The sequence below is a fragment of the Peromyscus maniculatus genome, chromosome X (assembly GCF_049852395.1).
Source record: "Peromyscus maniculatus bairdii isolate BWxNUB_F1_BW_parent chromosome X, HU_Pman_BW_mat_3.1, whole genome shotgun sequence".
Classification (NCBI taxonomy): domain Eukaryota; kingdom Metazoa; phylum Chordata; class Mammalia; order Rodentia; family Cricetidae; genus Peromyscus; species Peromyscus maniculatus.
Window position 1 is genome coordinate 1146721 of NC_134875.1, and position 15175 is coordinate 1161895.

Consider the following 15175-nt stretch of genomic DNA (forward strand, 5'->3'; position numbering starts at 1 on the left):
ATCAATCTCAAATGTGTATCAATATACATAATTTGTATTCAATACATAAAATCCAATCCAATGTAAAATACTTAAAACTAGTAGTTGCTTAGTGAAAGTAGATTCAATAATCTACCTTTTATCTTATCATATCTATATAAATCAATCTCAAATTTGTAGCAATGTACATAATTTGGATATAATATACAAAAATCTAATCCAATGTAAATATTTAAAACTACTAGTTGCCTTTTAAAAGTAGATTCAATAATCTATCTTTTTATCTATATCATATCTATATCCTCTCTTTTTTCAGAGTAGATTCAATAATCTACCTCTTTGCTCTACCCTCTATTTTTCAAACAAGACCCTTAAAACCAGTCTCCTTTGTTTAGCCTTTTTCCTGACCATTAACAATTACAACTTGTAACCAAACATCATAAACAATGACAATTATCCAAAACTCATTGAAGACCAAAAACCATGCACCCCACCTCTTGGGAATGTGGGTATCATATTCATAAAATTACTTCCTGCTGTTTGGGGATGAAAGCATTTTAGGGGATCCTGAAAAGAAAAATTTTGGGTTAATTGTCAAGTTCCGGGAGAGGTAGCTGTATCATTTGTAGTCCAGTCTCTGCATAATGCAGAGCTTATCTCAAGTCCTTTCTCAAGTAGTCTGTGAGGCTAGATCATCTCAGCTAGTCATCTCAAAATTGTCTTGCACAGTTTGTAATCCAGAGCCAATCTTTGGGTGATGTTTGTCAGCTTAGGTGTATTATTATCATCCTGATGGATTCGTCATTGTGGGGCCCCATTATTTTTTTTTTGGAGACTTCAAATTTGCTGTTAGGTGTGGTCAAGATTCCTTGCAGAAAAATGATAGAGACTCAAACATGAAAACATGTACAGGCAGCTAGATGAAGCCTTTTTTCTAGAATTAGTCAATACTCTATATGACCATTAAAATCATGACAAAGTTTAAGATATATATATCTTATAAATTTTGATATAAAATTCATACCTTAAGAAAAGTTTTAAAGAGTCAAAATAGAACCTCATAAATTATGAGATTAGTAGCAATAGAATAGTCCCTTAATTTTGGTTTTCTGTCCCATATCAGATTGGCTCTTCTGATATGATACAGAGATTTTGCATTTTCTTTTCACAAGCATGCTTGGGTTTAGAGAAGGAGAGAGCCATTCTCCAACTCCAAAGCCAGCTTTAATTTTTAATTCAACTGGCACTACAAAATACCATTTGTGTTAAGTGTCTGTAAAGAGCAGCAGAAACATTTAGGAAGACTTAAGAAATTTTGTATGTGATATACCAATAGGCCAATTTACTTTTTTTGGGGGGGGGACATTTTTTGTAAATAATTTGTCCTATTTCTTCAGATGTCTCATTTGTCCAGTGTTCTTCAGATTCCTTAGCCTTCATTCTCCTGAAAGACAAAAACAAAAACCCCTCCCAACCCTAACTTTGGGAAGGTTCCCTTTAGGCAAGTTATATCTGATTAAATGAAAAGCATTTGTTAGTGGTATATGTTAGTTTAAATTGAATGGTCACACTGGTTGATGAATGATCGCCTCTTCTAATCAAGAGGTCTCTCTTGTTCAAATCGAACCTTTATCAATTTTGATGGTATTCACAGCTTATCTTCAACTGTAGAAACAAAAGCAAAACCTCATCCCCAATGTAACACATATCCTGGTTTCCATTCTGAGGTCAGCGCATCCTTAAAGTGTATAGGCTGATTTACTTCTGTAGTTTTTTTTTTCTATTATCCAATGTCTCTCCACAGCTGTTGTTCCTTTCTCATTAGCACTGAGAAAATTCAAAGTTAATAGAGCATTATGTAATCTATTTCTGGGGGTTTTGTTATCCCTTTCTGTTTATTTAGCACATCCTTTAGAGTTCAATTTGATCTTTCTATGACTGCTTGGCCTGTTTCATTTTACCAGAGCACTGGAGCACTGTCAGTTTTAATTTGTGCAGGTATACCCATGATGGCCATAACTTCTAGCAAATGCATGATTATAGAGTCAGCTTTTTCAGAACTCAGAGCAATTGCCCACTGAAATCCTGAATAGGTATCAATGGTGTGGTGTACATATTTCAATTTTCCAAATTCTGCAAAATGAAACGCATCCATCTGCCAGATTTCATTCCTCTGAGTACCTTTTGGATTACATCCTGCTGGTAATGGCGTTTGATTATAGAAGGAACAAGTAGGACATTTCTTTACTATTTCTTTGGCTTGTTGCCAGGTTATGGAAAAATCCTTTTTTAAACCCTCACTATTGGCATGATGTGTTTTATTAAATTCTGAGGCCTCCAGCACATTTCCTATCAATAGTTTATCAATCTCATCATTATCTTGTGCTAGAGGGCCTGGCAGACCCATATGGGATTGGATGTGAGTTATATATAAAGGGTAATTCCTATTCTTGATTACATATTGTAATTGAATAAATAACAAAGTTAATTCTGACTCATCAGGGATAAATTCTGAAGTCTCAATATGTAAGACCACTCTTTCAGCAAGTTTCAGTCAGTAACTATGTTGAGAGGTTCTGAAAAAAACATTAATACCAACAGAATAGCATACAATTCCAATTTTTGAACCAAATTATAAGGACTTTGAACCATTTTACTTAAATTTTCTGATTTGTAACCTTCTTTTCCTTGTTTGTTTGCATCTGTATAAAATGTAGGGTCTCCAGCTATTGGAGTTTCCCATACTATGCAAGGCAGGATACAATTAGTTGTCTTTATAAGCTGAATTCTGACACTTTTGGGATATTTGCTGTTAATCTCTCCCAAAAAATTACCACAAGCTCTTTGCCAAGGTTCACTTTCTGCCCATAATTTGTCAATTTCATCATTAGTTAAAGGTACTACAATGTCTGCTGGGTCTATTCCTTCTAATTGATGAAGCCTCAATTTTCGTTTTAAAATCAAGTCAGAGATCTTTTCCACATAAGTTTTTAATTTTTTGACTCTGTTTATTTGGTAGAAATATCCATTCCAATAGAATATCTTCCCTCTGCATTAAAATTCCTGTAGGAGAATGCTTAGAGGGTAAAATAACCAAAATGCAATCAAGCTTTGGATCCACATGATCCCCATGTCCTTCTTGTACTTTCTTTTCCACCAAGGCCAATTCTCTCTCAGCTTCAGCTGATAATTCTCTTGGACTATTTAAGTCCTTGTCACTTTCTAAGGTTTTGAACAAATTACTCAGTTCATCATTTTTTACCCCAACAATAGTTCGTAGATGGGAAATGTCTCCGAATAATCTTTGAAAGTTATTAAGAGTCTGTAATCAATCTCTCCTAATTTGCAACTTTTAGGGTCTAATATTTTGTATGCCTATTTTATGTCCTAAATAATTAATAGAATCACCTCTTTGTATCTTTTCAGGAGCAATTTGTAATCCACAACAAGGCAAAATTTTCTTTACTTCTTCAAACATTCTTTCTAAAGTATCTGCATTTGAGTCGGCTAGTAAAATATCATCCATGTAATGATAAATTATAGATTTAGGAAATTGTTTACGTATTACTTCCAATGGAGGGTTGAGCTATTTAACATTCCCTGTTGGAGAACCCTCCATTGATATCTCTTAACTGGTTGAGAATTATTATTTAGACACTGTGAAGGCAAATCTTTCTCTGTCTTTTTCTTGTAACGATGTTGAGAAGAAACAGTATTTTAAATGGATAACTATAAGAGGCCATCCTTTAGGTAACAGAGTAGGCAAAGGAATTCCAGACTGTAGAGAGCCCATTTGCTGAATTACCTTGTTAATTGCTCTAAGGTCCGTTACCATTCTCCATTTACCAGATTTCTTTTTAATAACAAATACAGGATGATTCCAAGGGCTGGTTGATTCTTCAATATGCTGAGCATTTAACTGCTCTTGTACCAGCTCTTCTAAAGCCTACAGTTTTTCTCTTGTTAAAGGTCATTGCTGAACCCATACAGACTTCTCTGTCAACCATTTTGAAGATAGAGCTGTTGGTGTCTTTGGAAGATCAGCAGTTGTTGTGTCCTATTCTTGTACAATCCGGATGGCCAGTGACTGTTCTTTATAATACCTTCTAATATTTTTCTCAGAAATATGTATTAGTTTATTATTTATTTCTGGGGTTGGAGGAATGTTAATCTGGGTATTTCTCATAGCGGGAAAAATAACCCACCCAGAAATAAAATAAATGCCCAGCATGGTTATGCTGGTTAATTTCACTTGTCAATATTACACAATCCAGAATCACATGGGAAGAGATTCTCAGTGAGGTATTATCAAAATTAGGTTGCCCTGTGGGCATGTCTATGAGAGATTTTCTTTTCTTTTTAATTAAAAAATATTTTATGTGTATAGGTGTTTTGCCTGTATGTTTGTCTGCACCACTTAAGTGTACCTAGTGCCTGTGGAGACCAGAAGATGGTGTCAGATTCCCTGGGACTGGAGTTACAAAAGGTTTTGAACTAGCATGTGGGTGATGGGATTCAAGCCAAGATCCTCTGAAAGAGCATCTAGTTACCTTTAACCATGGGAGCCACCTCTCCAGCTAGACAAATTTTTCTTAATTAGAATAAATGAAGTGGAAATACACTGACATCATTTCATGGCCTGGGCCCTTCAACTGAATGAAAAGGAGAGAGCAACTGAGAATTGATATGTATGCATTCACTCCCCTTATGCTCTTGACTGTATGTGACCAGCTGCTTCAAGTTTCCCTGTTAACTTTCCTTCAATAATGGACTATAACCTGGAATTGTAAGCCAAATAAATCATTTCTCCATTAAGTTGCTTTTTTTCAAAGTATTTTGTCACAGCATTAGGAAATGAAAGTAGGACAAGAGGGAATGATCAAGCATCCTCAAATATATAGGCATTAACAAGAATGAATCAAAGATATAACATTTCATTTGGAAAGATTTACACTAGTTATAGAGGAGGAAAAGATTGCCAAAAATGTTCTTATGAGCTCAATTTTATGAAGCAGAAATGACAAAAATACTTGTATATTTATATGCCCATGAAAACAATTATCTTCTATTTTATTATACTGAAGGACATTAACATACTATTAACTAACTATTAACATAAATTACCCAAGGTTGGGTGATAGGAATCATATAAATGGAGATGCACAGGAAGGTGGGGTAGACAAAAGACAAAAAAAGAAAAGAAAAGAAAAATGTCTTCACTATATCTCCAGGATGCTTGAAATTACATTTATGTATTTTTGCAAAAGAAAATGAAAAGATAGGGAGATAACTCAATTGGTGAAGTGCTTGCTATGCATGAGTTTAAGTTTCATAACCTACATAAAAAAGTGAAGCATTCTCACTCATACAATCCCTCCTCTTTCTCGCCAATTGGACTCCCGGAGCTCCACCTGGGGCCTGGCCATGGATCTTTCCATCTGCTTCCCTCAGTCATTGGATGGGATTTCTAGCACAACAGTTAGGGTGTTTGGCCATCCTATGAGCGAGAATTGTTGAGACCAAGATTGGAAAAAGCACAGGGACAAATAGCCAAACAAATAGAAACACATGAACTGTGAACCAATAGCTGAAGAGCCCCCAACTGGATCAGGCCCTCTGCATAAGTGAGACAGTTGATTAGCTTGAACTGTTTGGGAGGCACCCAGGCAGTGGGACTGGGACCTGTCCTTAGTGCATGAGCTGTCTGTTTAGAACCTGGGGCCTATGCAGGGACACTTTGCTCTGCCTGGGAGGAGGGGACTGGACCTGCCTGGACTGAATCTACCAGGTTGAGCTGAATCCCCAGGGGAGTCTTTGCCCTGGAGGAGATGGGAATTGGGAGTGTTTGCTGTTTAAGCATGAGGACCTGAATTTGGATCCTCAGCACCTACATAAAAGCTTGGCATAGCTCAGCATGGCAGTGGGTATTTGCCAGTAACCATGTCAAAGGAACAGCAGATGGCAATTGAAGTTCAAGGTGTCAGCCCACCAGGAAGAAAATCCCTGATAACTAATTCCTGTATAGGCAAGGCTCCAAGACCACAGACTCCAGAATATCTTTTGCTTCTGCTGTGCCTTCACATGTCTGCTGCTGCCATCTTTCTCTGGTATCTGGCATGGTGTGATTGGGTGTGGGGAGATCCCCACTGCTTGTAATTTGTGTGTATTGCAAGGAAATACCCCATTCTACTGGCCATTTTTACCTGTGGATTATTATGAAGATGATCTCTTCCTAAGCTGTACTAACTAATAATAATAATGTTGCCTTAAGTAGAGATTTGATGATAAAAAATAAAACAAGGAAGTATCACACAGCTAGAACACATGAGTTTCTTTTGAGGAGTTATATAGACTATGGCTTAGGTTAATGATTAAGAAAAACAATTGTGGATAGCCCCGCCCATTGCAGCCCCAGTTGTAGGCCAGCAGGCAGGACTCCTGCAGGCAGACCTGACCACTACCAACTCCTACCAGATCATATTCCTACAAGCCCCACTCTACCTCTGAAACCCATCCTCTGAGACTGCACATATTCCCTGAGACACAGACTAAGCAAGCTCCAACTGGACCAAGAGCTCAAACTGGACCAAAAGGTGCTCACTGAGATATAGACTCTGCCAGTCCCCATTGAACCAAGAATGGCTCCCTGAGATACAGACACTGTTTGCACCAATTGGAGGAAGAGAAGGTTAGATACCAGCGCAAGAATACATTCAACAACATAAAGAATGATATGGTACCAACAGAACATAGTGGTTCTACATCAGCAAGACCTAAGCATGCCAATGTAGAAGAAGCAGAAGAAAGTGACCATAAAAATAACTTTAGGAGATGATAGAAGCATTTAAAGAAGAAATGAAAAACTCCCTTAAAAATTGAGGAAAAGACAAACAAAAATTGGAAGAAATCAATAAATCCCTTAAAGAAAGTCAAGAAAACAAAGAAAAAGCAATTAGACAGGTGAAGGAAACACTTCAACACTTGAAAACCAAAATAGAGACAATAAAGAAGACACAAACTGTGGGAATGCTGGAAATGGAAAAAATCTGAAAACAAACAGGAACTACAGATGCAACCATAACCAACAGAATGCAAGAGATGGAAGAGAGAAACTCTGGCATTGATACAATAGAGGAAATAGATTCATCAGTCAAAGAAAACATTAAAGCCAACAAAGTCATAACACAAAACATCCAGGAAATCTAGGACACCATGAAAAGACCAAACCTAAGAATAATAGAAGTAGAAGGTGGAGAAGAATATCAGCTCAAAGGCACAGAGAATATATTCAACAAAATCATAGAAGAAAACTTTCCCAACCTAAAGAAGGAAATGCCTATGAAGATACAAGAAGCTTACAGAACACCAAATAGACAGGAACCAAAAAAAGTCCCTTCACCACATAATAATCAAACCACTAAACATACAGAATAAAAAAAAAACATTAAGAGCTGCAACGGAAAAAGGCCAAGTAACATATAAAGGCAGACATATCAGAATAACACATGACTTCTCAATGGAGACTCTGAAAGCCAGAAGGTCCTGGACAGACATTATGCAGACACTAAGAGATCATGGATGCCACCTGAGACTATTATACTCAGCAAAATTCTTAATTGCCATAAACAAGATGTTCCATGATAAAACCAAATTTAAACAATACCTGTCTACAAATCCAGCCCTACAGAAAGCACTAGAAAGACCTCAACAATAAATCCAGCTACACTGAACTTGATAGAGGAGAAAGTAGGAAGGAGCCTAGAACACATTGGCACAGGTGACAACTTCCTAAATATAACATCAGTAGTGCAGACACTGAGAGCAAAAATTAATAAATGGAATCTCCTGAAACTGAGAAGTTTCTGTAAGGCAAAGGACACAGTAAATAAGACAAAACAACAGCCTACAGAATGGGAAAAGATCTTCACCAACCCCACATCTGACAGAGGGCTGATCTCCAAAATATATAAAGAATTCAAGAAACTAGACATCAAAATACCAATCAAATTAAAAAATAGGCTACAGATCTAAATAGATTATTCAAAACAGAAAGAATCCCAAATGACATTTAAGGAATTGCCCAACATCCTTAGCCATCAGGGAAATGCAAATCAAAATTACTCTGAGATACCATCTTACACCTGTCAGAATGGCTAAGATCAAAAACACTGATGACAGCTTATGTTGAAGAGGATGTGGAACAAGGGGAACATTCCTCCACTGTTGGTGGGAGTGTAAACTTGTACAGCCTCTTTGGAAATCAGTATGGTGATTTCACAGAAAAGTGGGAATTAATCTATATCAAGATCCAATGATACCACTCTTGGGCATATACCCAAGGGATACTCAATCCTACAAGGACTCTTGCTCACCTATTTTAATTGCAGCATTATTCATAATAACCAAAACCTGGAAGCAACCTGGATGCCACTCACCCAAAGAATGGATAAAGAAAATGTGGTACATATATGCAATGGAGTATTACTTGGCTGTAAAAAAAATGACATTTGCAGGCAAATGGGATGGAACTAGAAAAAATCATCCTGAGTGAGGTAACCCAGACTCAGAAAGACAAACATGGTATGTACTCACTCATAAGAGGATACTAGATGTAAAGCAAAGGATAACCAGACTACAACCCACAGCACCAGAGATGCTAAGAAACAAGGTGGACCCTAAGAGTGATGTACAGATCATCTTGGGAAAGGGAAACAGAGGAGATCCCCATGAGTAAACTGGGGATGTGGGGGTGGAGAATAGAGGGGAGAAGAGGGGGAATGAGAACATGAGGGAATGGGCTGGTCCAGATGGGGAAGGGACAGAGCGGGAGAGCAATGAAAGAGATATCTTGATAGAGGGAGACATTATGGGGTAAGGGAGAAACTGGGTGCTAGGGAAATTCCCAGGAATCCACAAGGATGACCCCAATTAGACTACTAGCAATATTTGAGAGGGTGCCTGAACTGGCTTACCCTGGTAATCAGATTGTTGAATAATCTAACTGTCATCATAGAGCCTTCATTCAGTAACTGATGGACGCAGATGCAGAGATCCACAACCAAGCACTAGGCCGAGCTCCAGGAATCTAGTAGAGGAGAGGGAGGATGGATTGTATGAGCAAAGGAGGTCAAGATCATGATGGGGAAATCCATAGAGACAACTGTACCAAGCTCAAAGGAACTCACGAACTTTGAACTGACAGCTGTGGAAACTGCATGGGACCGGACTGGACCTGCTGCATAAGGGAGACAGTTGTGTAGGTGGGTCTGTTTGAGGGGCAATGTGATCATGGTCTATCCCTGGTGCATGAGTTGGCTTTCTGGACCCCATTATGTATCGTCAGACACCTTGCTCACCCTTGATACAGTGGGGAGAGGCATGGTCCTGCCCCAGATAAATGTACCAGACTTAGCTGTCCCCCCATGGAAGAACTTACCCTGTTGGAGGAGGGGATGAGGGATGTGTTGAGGGCAGGGTGGGAAGGCAGGGGCAAGGGGTGAGCAAGAGGAGGGATGGGAGGGGGATCTGTGGTTGGTATGTAAAATGAATAAAAAATATACAAAAAAAGAAAAACAATTGTTTCCCAGTAGCCCATCTAGCTTAAATTCTTTTAACCTTAATGTTGAGAGATGTGTTCACAGGTTTCAGAGTGCATAATAACTGATACAAAGCTTTGAAAATAACTTAAAGTTAGACTAAGATGTTTTCATCAGATAACTTTGAGGTTTAAAAAAGCCCAAGAAGATAATCTAACATTTTAGAAAGGCACATAGTTTAATGCAGAATTCTTTAAGGTCAGGGAACAAGAACAAAGCAGCCCAATTATTACTAGCTGATGTACTTTTCTTGCTAGGATTGGTTGATGACCAAAGGTGATGATTAATTCCTTATACCCATTTTTGCCCTCAATCTCCTAATATAAAAAACTATTGATGAGTGGGTATGTACACTAAAGATTTAAAAGTAGAGCTGACTGATTGTTTCTTCATGTATAAAAGTTTAGGTTTGTGATTCTTTTAAGATTCCTTATAAGATTACCTTTCAATTCCCATCGGCCCCTCGTCGGGTTGCAGTGGTCGCAGCAGTTTCTGAGGTGGAAGCTAAGCAGTGAAACTCCATGACAGGTTCAGCGTCACAAGTGCCTCCCACTCAGCACCTCCAGGATGCCCAAGAAGAAGGTTAGCCAGGGTGAAGTGGCGAAGGCGGAGCCTGAGCCATGTGGCTTTTGGCCAAGCCTGCCCCTGCCAAGGTGGACATGAAGCCAAAAACGGTTGCAGGAAAGGATAAATCAGACAAAAAAAAGTGCAAACAAAAGGGAAGAGGGGAGCAAAGGGCAAACAGACTGAGGTGGCTGACCAGCAAACTACAAATGTGCCTGCAGAAAATGGAGAGACTGAAAACCAGAGTCCAGTCTCTGAAGTAGAAGAGAAAGAAGTCAAGTCCAACTAACCATCCATGTCTGTCAGTGTCCCCGCTTCCCTTCTTGTATAATCCAGAGGAATATCTTTATCAACTATTTTGTAAATTTGAGGGTAGCTCTAGAAACATTTTAAAAGGTGGGGGGAAGTCCCACCTCATCCCATTTTTTAAGTGTAAATGATTTTTTTAAAAAGGTTAAATCACTTGCTAGTTTTTTTTTTTCAGTACATCCAGAAATTAGCAGGATACTGAATCAGGAGAGGCTGTGACTATCTCGGGGGTCACCATAACATTCCGTAGAGGGGGCTAGCTTTATATCCTACAACACAAAGCATACTAAATGGTAATTTGTATGCATTTGTGTCTGGAATATTTTCAGTTATTTCTGGTCTCGTGTTTCTAGTAGAACTGTATCCTAGAAAACCACTCCTCAGTCCTTGCCCTGTCAGAACTGTCTCTGGTCATGGCAATCCATTTTCCTAATTGTGATAACGTGCTGTGAAAGACTGAAATTTTGAGTATGTACTGTATGTGGCATAAAATTGTGAGTCAGTGGAATTGAGGATTGTAAGCATTTGATTGTTATGTGAAGTCTTAGGGAAAACTAGTCAAGTTTAGGCTGGAACATCACTGGACGAAGTTGAAAGAGAAACAACATATGGCTCTTTTGGGTATGTAAACACAATGTAATTGTATGACTCTTAGAGTTTGGGTACATGTTTTAAGAATTGAAATGTCTGTGTATTCTGCTCCTAAACTAATAAAATCTTAGTTGTGAAAGAGTTAAACAATTACCTTTCAAGATAAGTAAAAAAGTAATTGGCCCGTTCTTTGTAACTGCAAAATGCAGCCTGCCAGTAAAAGGCCTGACTGAGAAGAATACCTTGATGATCACACGGTTAATCTCTAACAAGTTGCTCGGGTCTGAATGTATGTGGGTTCTTGGGATAATTTGTCTTTTACCTGTAATATGTAAAATTTTTAATCTTGTAGGGATATTAGAAAACATGCTGTTTTGTACTATTTGTTTTTTATTCATTGTAGTCATTCACTTGAAAAACAGAATGTAACCACATTGTAATTTTATATTGCCTGAAAAATTTTGCTGGGGTATATAAGCTGTAAGAGAAAGAACAAAGATAGAATTAAAATGAGCTAGAAGGAAAGCATCAAGAATGGGAGAGTTAAATGAATTAGAAGAAAAAGATCAGGAATGACAGAGTTAGAAGGAAAACAAGAATGAGAGAGCTAGAAGGAACTAGATGGGAAACATCAAGAATAAAGATAGAGTTAGAAGGAAAACATCAAGAATGAGAGAAGGAAATCACCAGAAGAATACAGAATAGAGAATGCAAAAGAAGAATAAAGAAAAGGTCTGAAGGGAACCATCAAGAGCGTGTGTGAGTGTCTTTTTCCTTAACCCCCTCAGATAGAAAAATCTTATTGCACACAGATGCCATGGATTCCTTTAGGTCCCTGTGCGGCAGAAAGCTGGTTCCCCAGATAACAAAAGGGATCTATAACCCTATTGCTGTCAGTATGGAAACAGGAAGATTCTGGAGGCTTACTGGTCAGCCAGCTCTTTGTTTAGTGACAGACTGTCTCAAAAATAAGGTAGAGAGCACTAGAGGAAGACACTTGAACTCAACCTCTATTCTCTACACACATGGGTAAACACACACCACACAGACACACAGAAACATACACATGTGTGCATGTGCACGCACATACACACACACACACACACACACACACACACACACACACACGAAACCTGAGGAGTGATATCTGATGTTATACATACATGCACACATGGAAGTACATGCACATCTACATGTGCACCCCCAAAGACACACACACACACACACACACACACACACACACACACACGTGTAGATGAATTTCTAAATGGCCTTATTAAATAAAAAACACGGAGCCAAATATAGGGGTGAAAGCTTTAGAGATCAGGGAAATAGGAAAGCCACCAACCTTACCTCACCAACTCTGCAACTTCCAAATGCAAGCTACTTCTCATCTACCCATGCCTTTATATGCCTTGCTGTTCTGCCCTCTCATTGGCTCTTAGACCAGCTACCTCACTTCCTCGTTACTGCCTGTCTGTATAGACCTCCAGGTCTCTATGGTTGGTACTGGGATTAAAGGCATGTGTCACCACACTTGGCTCTGTTCCCTAGTATGGCCTTGAACACAGAGACCCTGCCTGCCAAGTGATCAGATTAAGGGCGTGTGCTGCCTGACTTTGTTTACTTAAAATGGCTGGTCTTTTCCCCCTGATCTCCAGGCAAGCTTTATTTATCAAAGCACAAATAAAATATCACTACATTTCAGCACAAATAAAATATCACCACAAATAAGGAATTAGAAACACTGAATAACAGTAATCCACTAAGAAATATAAACTCATAAATTTATATACATAAAATTTCATAGATTTAAAATGTATAAGGCAAAAGCTGACATAATTATAGGAAGAAACTAACAAATAAATAATACTAAAACAAAATTTTAAGTCACTTCAACCAAAAATGACAGATCACAAATTACTGGTAAGGATATAGAATATTTGGACAAACTTAGATCAATATAAAAAACACATAAAAGCCCTGTCTTACTACATAAAGATTATGGGTTTTTTCTATTCATACATAGAAATGTTATAAAAATTGACCCAAAACTTGCTTTCAAATAAAGTTTTTATAAACCTCAAAAAAGTAAATATTATGAAGCTATAAAAATGGCTCAGAGTTTATGAGTACTTCCTCTTAAAGTGGACTAAGGTCTAGTTCCCAGCACCCATATGGTGGCTAACAACTTTTGTAACTCCAATTCTAAGGTGATCCCAATGCTGTCTTCTGGCCTTTCTTGGGCACTTCACTCATATGGTGCATTTATACACATGCAGGCAAAGCACTTATAGGCATACAAGAAAAATAAAATGTCAAAACCCATATCATAAACTGCATTCTTCAATTTCTATACAGTGAAATGCAAATCTATTCATTTTTTGTGTGTCTCTGTCTGTCTGTGAGATGTGGAAGTCAGAGGACAACCTAAGAGAGTCAGTTCTCTCCTTCCTTCCACCATGTGGGTCTGAGTGATCACATTCAGATTGTTAGGCTTGGCAGCAAGTGATTTTACCCATTAAGCCAATTCACCAGCCCCAAAACAAACTTTAAACAAAGCAAACTTTTAAAATAATAATTTAAGGTTGAATACATATATCTTTGGAACTCTAAAATGTACCCTTAAATAACATCAATAGTAAACAGAGCTAATAACGATACAGATTATGAAATTTTTTCTTTTTGTTTTTATATGCAGTGTAGTATATGTGCATATATATGTGTGTGTGTGTGTGTGTGTGTGTGTGTGTGTGTGTGGCATGAAAAGGCCAGAAGATGATGTTGGGTATCCTCTTCAATTGCTCTCTGTTTATTTATTTAGGTGGTGTCTCTCAGTAAACCAAGAGTGCTTTGTTTCAGGTAGTCTGACTGAATGACAACAAAATTATTACATACTAAAACCTATGGAAGGCACTGGCACTAGCCCTCAGAGAAAAATGTAGTTTTAAATTTAAAATATTGAGCCAGACATAGTGATGCATACCTATAATCCCAGCACTGGGGAGGCTAAGGTAGGAGACTCGCATCAGGTATGAGATCAGCCTTTGCTAGATAGAGAAACCATGTTTAACCCACTCCCAAAATAAAATAAAATAAAAAACAATGAAACAATAGATGGGGGAAACACAAAATCACCATTAGACACCAAACTAATCACTGCTGTTAGTGAGATATTTTGGTGCATGTTAAAATAAATAAATTGAAACTTTGAGGAATGTGAAGTTTCATAGCATCAAATATCATCAATAAAATGTTTATTAACCATCCCCAGAAGATAGAGCTTAATATTTCTCCATTTGAGGCTGAGCTAGACTTAATATTCCCTTTTAAAATTTATTTAAATGAGCTGGATGTGATGGTTCATGCCTAATACTTGGTAGATGGAGGTAGAACTGCCAGGAGTTCAAGGTCATCATCCTCATTTACATAGGTGAGTTTGAGGCCAGCCTGGAATATATGAGATGTTGTTGTCTAAAGAATTATAAAACAAGTAAGAATTTATTGAAAGGGAAAACAGTAACTCTTTAGTTGGATAAACTTGGGAACTACCATTCAAATCAAATGATCAAAGCTGGCTTAAGCAATGTTGAGATGATGTTCCCTTATGTTGGTGATGAGGCGTCCCCATGATGAGCTTTCTCAAACTCCAGAACCCAGCTCTAATCATGTGAAAAACACAGGACAAACCCAAATCAGGGCATATTTTACAAATGCCTCCCTAGAGCTCTTCAAAAGTTTCAGGGTAGGTAGGAATATGGCTCAGTGATAGAGTACATATACAGCATTTGTGAGGTCCTTGGTTCAACTACTAGCACCACAAAAAAGGGCAAGGTCATGAAAGACAAAGAAAGAATAAGAAACTATCACAGCTCAGAGAAGACAGATCCTAGATTAGATTGGAGGATAGAAAGAGACATTTTGGAAACGTGGGAAATATCTGATAAAATACACAGCTTGGCTAATTATACTAACTCAATGTTAACTTCTTGGATTTGAGTGTGCCATGTCTTTATCAGACATTAACTTTAATGAAAGCTGTTTGAAAGGTGTACAAAAATCATTGGTACTGTCTTTGCAACTCTTCTATAAAACTATTGTTTTTCATAATGAAAATATTTCAGAGATCTAAAAAT

The 15175-nt window shown here is 37.9% G+C and overlaps 1 protein-coding gene across 2 annotated transcripts in view; it reads left to right on the top strand.

The window, feature by feature from the left end:
* Positions 1–15175, top strand: part of Gab3 (GRB2 associated binding protein 3) — a 168038-nt gene that overhangs the window by 113334 nt on the left and 39529 nt on the right. Inside the window, exon 11 of one of the 2 annotated variants that reach the window (XM_076561760.1) lies at positions 4367–4435. The exons of the other annotated variant lie outside the window; for it this stretch is intronic. The gene's annotated coding sequence lies outside the window, so the exon portion shown is untranslated. Of the gene's footprint in view, positions 1–4366; positions 4436–15175 lie in introns of those variants that run through there. 2 annotated transcript variants of the gene reach the window in all.